The 9221-nt window shown below is 55.5% G+C and overlaps 1 long non-coding RNA gene across 2 annotated transcripts; it reads left to right on the top strand.

Annotated features, from left to right (window-relative positions):
• Positions 1-3686: 3686 nt before the first annotated feature.
• Positions 3687-8869, top strand: LOC142085542 (uncharacterized). 2 transcript variants are annotated; one of them, XR_012674758.1, is made up of 5 exons: positions 3687-4496; positions 6548-6611; positions 6994-7167; positions 8214-8363; positions 8643-8869. It is a non-coding gene; the product is annotated as an uncharacterized LOC142085542 (long non-coding RNA). The 2 variants fall into 2 exon arrangements; XR_012674757.1 differs by having other exon boundaries at positions 8214-8869.
• Positions 8870-9221: the final 352 nt, after the last annotated feature.

Here is a 9221-nt window from a genome sequence, read left to right on the forward strand (position 1 = left end):
TGGTCATGAGACACACACACGCACACCCCCTCCAGCACTGGGGAGACACTGGGAAGAGCCGGCACTGCCATCTCGGGGACCTGCTAGCCCTCATCCTCCCTAAAGTCTTGCACCATGCTCTGCTCCTTGGGGGGAGTGCCCACAGTCAGGGGGGTGGGGGCTCCCCTCCTCCCCAGGGAACCCCCCCAACCTGTCCAGGGCACCCTCTGCCACCTCCCCAGGGTCCAATCACCGTAACAGGGTCTGACCCTGGGATCCCGCTGGTTAACGTCAGGTGCAAGAGAAGGTTCCTCATTACTCCTTGATTAGTTCTTAGGTGCCAGCTCGAGCTGGGTGCCTCCAGAGAGGGACCCCTACCCCGGATCACCCTCCTTGCACACCTGCACCCGTTGCAGGAGGGTCCACGCGCACCATGGGAGCCATGTGGGAACCAGAGGCGGCCTCGAGGCTGCTCAGCAGCAGTCAAAACACCCCAGTGGTTTCAGGCACCGGCTGTTTTGCTCCCGAACCCAAGGGTACTGCCGAGAAAAATAACCACCACTGTCACACGAGGGTCCTGCACAATCCCCACCATCGCACAAGGGTCCCCGTGCACCTGCCCGCCATTGCACGAGGGTCCCCTGCACACCAACCAATTGCATAAGGGTCTTCCTGCACTGCCCCCCCATTGCATGGGTGTCTCCACACACCGACCCCCCGCTGCGCAAAGGTCCCTGCACAATCCCCACCGTTGCAGGGAGGTCCCTGCGCAGGCACCCGCCGTGCACAAGGCGCCGTGCGCATGCGCACTTCCGGGGCGGGGACTACAACTCCCGGCGTGCCCCCCGCGGGCGGCCCGGAGGAGCCGCGCGCTGATTGGCTGCGGAGGATATTTCAACGGGGCGCGCGGCGGGCTCTGCACCCAGGCGGCGGCGGCGGCGGCGGCGGCGGCGGCGGCGGCGGCGGCGGCGGCGGCGGCGGCGGCGGCGGCGGCGGCGGCGGCGGCGGCGGCGGCGGCGGCGGCGGCAGTCTGAGGTGCCGCGGGCACGGCGGGCTGGCGGGAGGCTGGGGACCCCCCGGGGGACTGAGGAGGGGGGCTGTGCGTCTCGGGGGGACCGGGGAGGGGGGCCGGGGGGGGCTGTGCGTCCCGGAGGGGGCCGGGGAGGGGGGCCGGGGGGGGCTGTGCGTCCCGGAGGGGGCCGGGGAGGGGGGCCGTGGGGGGCTGTGCGTCCCGGAGGGGGCCGGGGGGGGGGCTGTGCGTCCCGGGGGGGCCGGGGAGGGGGGCTGGGGGGGGCTGTGCGTCCCGGAGGGGGCCGGGGAGGGGGGGCTGTTCGTCCTAGGGGGGCTGGGGAGTGGGGCTGGGGGCGGGGGCTGCAGTCCCCCAAGTAGCTGGGGAGTGGGGCTGTGGGTCCTGGCGGGGCTTGAGAGTGGGGCTTGGGGCTCCCACGGGGCTGGAAAATGGTGTGGTCGGGTGCTGTGAGCACCGGGGGTCCTGGGGCTGGGAGGCGCTTGCAAACACCGGGGAGGGGCTGCGAGCATGGGGGGCACAAGGGTTGCACCAGGGTCGGTGCACGATCACCTCCATTGTACGGGTGTCGATGTAGAGGCAGCCGGGCTGCACGAGGCGCCGTGCGCATGCGCGGTCCCGGGGCGGGGACTACAACTCCCGGCGTGCCCCGCGCGGGCGGTCCGGTGGAGCCGCGCGCTGATTGGCTGCGGAGGGTATTTCAACGGGGCGCGCGGCGGGCTCTGCACCGAGGCGGCGGCGCAGCGTGAGTGTGAGGGGCCGCGGGCCCGGGGAGCCGAGGAGTGGGGCTGTGGCGGGGGGGCGGGGCGGTCCTGCAGGCTCCGGGGACGGGGGCTGGGGGGGCTCCAGGCGGAGGAGGGGCTGTGAGCATCTGGGGAGTGGGGCTGGGGGGCGGGGCTGTGTGCCCTAGGGGGGCCGCGCAGTGGGGCCGGGGCGGGGGGGCGGGGTGGGCGCTGTGTGCAAACAGACCCTCCCTGCGAGTCCCCACTGTCGCCCCGTGGGGCCGGGCACCCCCCAGCCCTCCCTGCAGGCAGACGGGCAGCCTGTAGGCAATGGAGGCCGCCCGCCCCAGCGAGGTGCTCGAGCCTGGGGGCTTCACGGGCCGAGTCGAGGGAGGAGCTGCTGGAGAGAGGGCTTAGAAACGGCCTTCTGCCCCCGAAACTGCTGGAGCATTTGAAGGGGAGGGACAGGTCCACCCCAGGGCCCCAAGGGGAAGCCCTCGGAGCAGGGACTTGGGGTCGTTCCAGGAGCAAAAGCTGGTCCCAGCCAGCTCGCCTCTGCTCCCCCGGCACCGGGATCGGACCTTTCAGCCCCGTTTCTGCCCGAAGCATCACACAAGCGCTTGCCCTCCCCGGGGGCATCTTTGGGCCTTGAGAACAGGCGCAGCAGCTGGGTTTTTGGGCTCAGAAATGGGTGCCAAGTGAGCTGGTTTGGGGGCCCAAAGCAGAAGCCGGTTTGGCCGTTTGTGCGGGGGGCTGGGAGGGCATTGGGGGCTGCGGGGGAAAGCAGGGGGTGGGCAGGGTGCGTGGACCCTCCCCGGGGGGAGGGGCTCTGGTCCTGCTGGACCCCGAAGTGCGGGAGGCCGGCACGCACCAGGCCCAACTCAACGTCTGCGGTGGTCTCTGGGGGGAAGAGGTGGTCTCTGCTTTTCAGACCCCGCACGCCCTCTTCGAGTCCAGCTCTTGCTTGTCGACTGCTTCGAATAGTTATTAACTGATTAGTCGTACAAACTAATTAATGTTTATACAATGTCCAACTATGATATTTAATCCTAATAGTCGAGTTTTGACGGCGATTGGTTTACGACCTTGTCAAAAGCCCAGGCTGTTGCAAATAGCTGGAGCTTGTAAGGAGAAGGAGCTGAAATCAACGGTGCAGAGCTGGAGCTTCAATTAGCCAGAACCGTCGCAAGCAGGAGCTGGAACGAGACGGGGTGTCCGCTGTCTGGGGCATGCCTTAGCCAGAGGCAAAATTACCAGCAGCTGTAACGAGCGGGAGCTGCGATTCGCTGCAGTGTCTGTTTGCCGGAGCATCCGTCAGCCAGACTGCACTCCCAGCACGGCTGAAGAGCAGCCAGGCGCAGGCAGGGCTGTCCCCGGCAAGGCGCTCCGAGCGGCAGGGAGGCGAGTTGTCCTTCTGCTAGCGGGGAGCCCGGCCTCTTCCCTCGGGGATTAAATCCACGCCACGCGTGGATCCGCTCTCTTTGCGTGGAGGGTCTCTCCCGGTCCCGTTCCCGAGGGCTGAAGCGAGGTCCCCCGGGGGGCAGGCGGCAGCACGAGGCGGCGGTGTCTCCCCGGTACCCGGCAAAGGGGAGCGAAACCGGCCGGCTGGAGCTCCCGGGGTGCACAGCCCGGCCCCGCACGGCAGAATCCTTCCCTGGGTTTTCGCCGTTGGCTGGGTGTGACAAACAGGTTCATTTTGTGCCTCCTCTTTTCCCAGCGTCACCTTCTGCGTCACGTGAAGAAAATCCTGCGTGGTTGACGCCGCTTGCTGCTCAGGTGATGGCACGTGTGGGGCCGGGGGAGCCGGGAGAAACATTGGCGTGTTCAAGGTCGCTGCAGGTGCTCCCCGTCAAACCCAGGGAAAAGGCAAATTTGCTGCCGGTGCAGAAAAGCTGATGAACAATTGCCGTGAACAGAGCGTGCCTACGTACCCTCGTTAGCGTAACTAACCCTGGGTAGTTACGAGTGTTTTCCTTTCAGGGAAAAGAATGAGCTTTCATCTACGAAAAATTAAGAGCTGCCTGTGTCCTTCTTTAAGTTCAAGTGTTTCTCTTCTGTTTGTTCATACTGATTTTATGGGCAGGTTGGAAATAGCCTTTTATTTTTATAGGCGTAACTCAATTTGTAGTACTACGTGGTGTCAGGAGAGTGAATTTTGGAGCACCCAGGTATCACTAGAAACGGAATGAATGAGACACGATGGAAACTGATATTTAAACTTGATTTTTACTTGATATTTTTTTTTTCCTGAGAGTGTTGACGGCACGTTGTCCTGTGGCTCAATCCACGTTCTGTTCAGTGGAGTCTTCAGTCTAGGACTTTTAAGGAAAAAAGTTGGTCCTTCCAAAAAAGGGCTAGTCATTCATAGGCTCGAGGCATAGACTTGGAGAGCCGCTTAAGTACGTGATCAGAATTAAAGCCAAATGTCGCTTCGTGTTGCTGCTGTTGGCCTTCACTTTCGTTAATTTCCCCGCTGCTCCGTCATGGTTGGGAGCTCTGAATCATCATTTTTTTCACTCCCTAACGCATTTTTCTGCCCAAGGAGAGGCTACGTTTAAAAGTTACTTAGTTTCCTCGCAAATGCATTGGTCAATAAAACGGAGTTATGATTATTAAAACCACACAGATGACACCGGTCTTACAGATCTGGACTATTTCTGAACACGTGTTCATCGCGTGCAGATGTCATCGGGATACGGATCACCTGCATTTCATGCTCTGACGAGACAATCTGCTGAGACAGGGACGAGCTCCAAAAGAAAAAAAAGGTACAACGTCAAGGTTTTGTTTTGTTGTTGGTTTTTGTGGGCTTTTTGTGTTTGTGTTATTTTTTGGTTTGTGTTTTTTTTTTTTTTTAAAAAGAGTGCGATGTTGACTGGTGGCAGCCTGCAGAGCTCTCTTGCTGCCTGACCTCTCCTTTTCTTCTCTGTCACTCCTCTTTCGTGGCTGTAATTTTCACTCGGGTAGTTTTAGAAGAGCGATTTAGTTCCTCGCCTGTGTAGATGTGCTGGTAATACCTGGAAGGTAAATGCTTGAACCGGTAGCGAATAACTTGGCTACAAGTAGAATTTCTGAAGGAAGAACAACAACAGCAGGAAGCAAGTAGCGAGTTACCCCAAATTTGTGTGTGTCAAACACATCAAAGTTTTATTGCCAAACATTGTTTGGCAATGTGTTCCAAATGGCTCGTTTTGGTAAACATAAATTTTCAGGAAGTTCAGGGTTGTGTGTGGAAAAACGTGCCCCTCTGTCTAGGTGTCCTGCTACGTAAATAGCATCAGTCAGTAGCACATCCAGCGGCAGGGCTGCTGTTCCCTGCTCTCGATATTGCCGTAGTAGTGTTGTGATATTTCGACCTAAGAGGCGGGTTTAGGAATGGAAGGAGAATGCCTGCGTTCTGCAAGGGCTACGAATGCCGACCCTTTTCTCTGCCTGCTGCTTTCCTGTGCGTGAGATGAAACTGTATTGTTTTTCTCCCTTGTTCCCGGTAGAAATATTTCTGAAGCTGTCGCTGCTGTGGGTTTGCAATGTGCGTTACTGCGTTTTTGTAGAGTTCTAGTTACGGATCGTTTCTGCCGCGGCAAAGTGTCAAGATACGGTTTTCAGTTTAAAGCTTCAGAAGCTGCATTCGCTGAAATCGGTGTAGGTGAAGCTGGTTGTTGTGGTTTAACCCGACAGGCAGCTAAACACCACGCAGCTGCTCGCTCGCTCCCCCTGCCCCCAAAGTGGGGTGGGGGAGAGAATCGGAAAAAAAAGTGAAGTTCGTGGGGTGAAGTAAAGACAGTTTAATGGGACAGAACAGGAAGGGGAAACAATCGTAACGATAAAAGAATGTACAAAATAAGCGGCGCACAATGCGATTGCTCACCGCCCGCCGACTGATGCCCAGCCGGTCCCCGAGCGGCAGTCGCCGCCGCCCGGCCAACTCCCCCAGCTTATGTACTGAGCGCGACGTCATATGGTACGGACTGTCCCTTTGGCCGGTTTGGGTCATCTGTCCTGGCTAAGGTCCCTCCCAGCTTCTCGCTGGCAGGGCATGAGAAGCTGAAAAGTCCCCGACTAGCGTAAGCGCTACTTAGCCACAACTAAAACATCAGCGTGTTATCCACGTTTTTCTCGTCCTAAATCTAAAACACAGCGCTATACCAGTTACCAGGAAGAGAATTAACTCTATCCCAGCCGATACCAGGACGCTGGTCTTGCGCATGATCCCGCTGTGCTCGCAGGGGTGCTCAGTGGCTCCTCATCAAAACAGCGAGGTGTGTGTGGACGTCCGTAGGGTTGCGCTAGGGGTCTGGGGGCGTTATGTATTTTTGCTGTTGGAAGACGGAATAGAGCGTGTGCCTGTTAAATCTAACGATGGTCGAAGGTTGGGAGGGACCCTGAGCAGGTTTGGTGGCACAACTGCAGTTTTCAAAGATCTCAACCGTTTGGAGAAACGGCCTGGAAAAAAGGATTCCTCTTTTGCAGCGAGTTCGCGAGGACAGACGGGTTGCCGTACTCTTTAACAAAAATACTCAACTTGGGACGTATCGGGTGAGGAAATCGCGGCTCTACTTAGGCTTGAGAAAACGTACGTAGGTGTCTGTGCCTGTCACCTGCGCGTCTCTAGGCAAGTGAGTTCTAAAGCTGCCGATGAGCCAAAAGAAAAGGCACGGTTGTCTAAAACATGCAGAAGCTCTAGTGGCCTGTCTCAACAACTGCACCAAAGATGATGCAAAATACTTTCTCCTCCACTCAGTTGTAGTCTTCACAGAAAAGGAAGCTTTGTGCTAAACGTGTTTGGTTTTTTTTTTTTTTTTTCCTTTCCTCTCAGCAGAATGTCAACTGCCGTGAAAGTACGAGACGGATGGAAAGGATCCATAGTGGTCTGCAAGTACAAGGTATGCCTGTGATGTGTGTCTGCATTTTTCCTAAGGTGCTTGTAGTGTGGACTTTACAGTTAACACGAAGAATGTGGCAGCTCTCCTTCTATCTGATTTTTTTAACATGAAATATTTTAACACAAATACTAAAAATAAAGGTCTGTTCTGGAGCGTGGTACGCCTATTCAAGGCTTGCTTTCCTTCGTCTATTTTCTCTTCCTGAAAGCAGAGTCTTCTGTTTCTGTGCGCTTGCTATTAAAGGGTGCTGTGAAAATAATGTTGGACTAGAAGAGGAAAGGAACTGTTTGTAAGAGTTCGGACGTTCGGGAGAAACAGGCTTTGTTTTCACGATAAAAGCTTTATGCTTTTTCAGTCAGTCAGTGTTTAAAATACCTTACAGGAGCACTCGAAAACCTTACTGAGATACTGGCATCTGTGCTAAAAGCAATCAAGGTCAAAGAAGAGGCGTGGACAACACGGGACAAATCGGCGTCGCTTCGGTGTGTTTTCCAGGCTTTCCCGAGAAGCGGTAGCAGCCTCGTAACTAGCGACAGAGAGTCCTGATGTGTTTTCGGTGAGTTACTGATTCTCTAATGTCCTTTTTCCTAACCTGCAGCGCGTAATTTTGACTTCGGGTGGAAAGAGATTTTCCAGAATGGAAATCTTTTTCATTCAAAGGAGTTGCCTTTTACAAACTTCCCATCAGAATGGATCTTCAGAGATGACGTGCTTGGCAGTAGAAGTCATCCGCAAGGAGACTTTTCACTCTCTCTGGAAAAAAAAAAAAGGAGTTAAGTCGATTTCCTTGCAAGGACCCAAGCGCAGCACATCTTCCAATAGTCGACGTATGGCTGATCTTTGGTTCTCGGGTGTAACGGTCGAGAGATCGTAAAGACGCGTTCCTCCGCACGCTTGGGTACAGCCAACAGCGTTAGCAAACCTGCCAGTCCTTTTTGGTAGCCTGATGTATTGCAGCACCGGGGATTTGATATTCCCCACCGCCTGCCCCCCCCCCTCCCCCCCCCCCCAAAAAAAGTAAAACCGTATGGGAGATCTCTTATCTCACTGATTTTTCTATCATAAATGAAATTTTAAAAAGAAAGTTAAAATTGTCTAATTTCCAAACTGACTTGCGTTGTTTAAACTGCAACTGCCAAATAGCTGTAGTGTATAATTTATTAGGTGTGCTTAAGCAGTTGGGTAGTTGCTCTAAACGTTTAAAAAGAGAGGCAACTGAACGTTAGGGGCTTTTTTCCTGATCTTTTGGCAGAGTGCTCTGAAGCACTTTATTTCTGTCTCGCTTTCGACGGCGCGTTTCCCCGGCAGTTCGGTAGCATCGGTCTCGGCGCAGCTGGCCAGGCGTCCCTCCTAGTCATGTCACACACGCAAAACCCCTGGTCAAACGATAGCTGTGTAGCTTGGAGGTAGATAATTTAACGGTATGAATTCACAGCTACGCAATTTCAATGAACGCAAAAGGAAAATCAAATATTTTTATAGTACGAGTCTTCTCATTGTACGTATGTAAGCGTGCGCACGCCTTTTTAGCATAAAATGAATTGCTGAGATTTGTTCTTTCTTTTTCATTTTACTCTTCAAAGTTTTACGCTTCACTTTCAGCTTTATCGGCCAAGCGAGCGAGATGCGCAGCAGCAGCAGCAGCAGCAGCGCAAGGGCTGGAGCTGCGGCGGTGGATCCGTGAGCGTAGATGCTGATTACGGCGCGCCCTTGTCCTGCAGCCTCACGGGGTTATCTCCCTGCAGCGGTGCTGTAAGGAAGGGACGAGGCGTTTTCCGACACCAGCGAGAGCGTTTACTTCTCTGCGAAGAACGCGTTCAGAATTGTGTCAATTAGTCTTCACGCTGATTTTAAGCGTTCGAATCGCTTGAGCTTTTAAAGGCGGCGTTGTATTTCGAGCTGACCCGTTTGCCTGGCACCCTCCTTTAGCTCGACTGCTACCCTCTCCCTTGCCCTGACCGAATTCCTCTGCTGCCTTCGGTGCTGTTTTTTTAACGTGCTGAAATATCCGTTGGGATTTTTGTTTTTCAGATGCCTCGCTGTGAGCGTCCCGTGGTGCTCAGGAGAGACCCCCGGCCCAGGTTTGCCTGCCGGTCGTTGGGCGTGCTGAGGGTGAGGGGCCGGCTGGCAGCCTGCGGGACGGGGGCTGGGGGGGGCTGCAAGCGTTTGGGGGGGGCGCCCCTCCTTTATCTTTCTAGCAGAGCCCCCCTTTTTGGCGGGGGTGCGTGCGTACATACGTAAACGGCATTATTAAAGTAACGAGCTGCCGGTTGGGGCCGTTTCCCTCGTTTTGTGTCTTTTTGGGGGGGTGAATAAAAAGGGGGGGTTGGGGGGCCTGGAGGGGTGATGATGTCATTTGGGGCACCCCAGCATCACCACGGGGGTGATGATGCCGTGGAGGAGCAGGTGAGTGGGGAATGGGGGGTCATGGGGGTCCGTGTCCGTCCCCCCCCCAAAGGGGGTCACAGCCCAAATTGCCTGAAAATTCATGGGGGGGGGGTTCAAAAATTTTTAAAAACTGTAAATATATCTGTGAGGCCTCGAAATAGAAAAAAATCTCTCCTTGTTACGTATATTGAAAAATAATATTAATTTATACGTACAAAAGGA

Source organism: Calonectris borealis, chromosome 9, assembly GCF_964195595.1.
Source record: "Calonectris borealis chromosome 9, bCalBor7.hap1.2, whole genome shotgun sequence".
Classification (NCBI taxonomy): domain Eukaryota; kingdom Metazoa; phylum Chordata; class Aves; order Procellariiformes; family Procellariidae; genus Calonectris; species Calonectris borealis.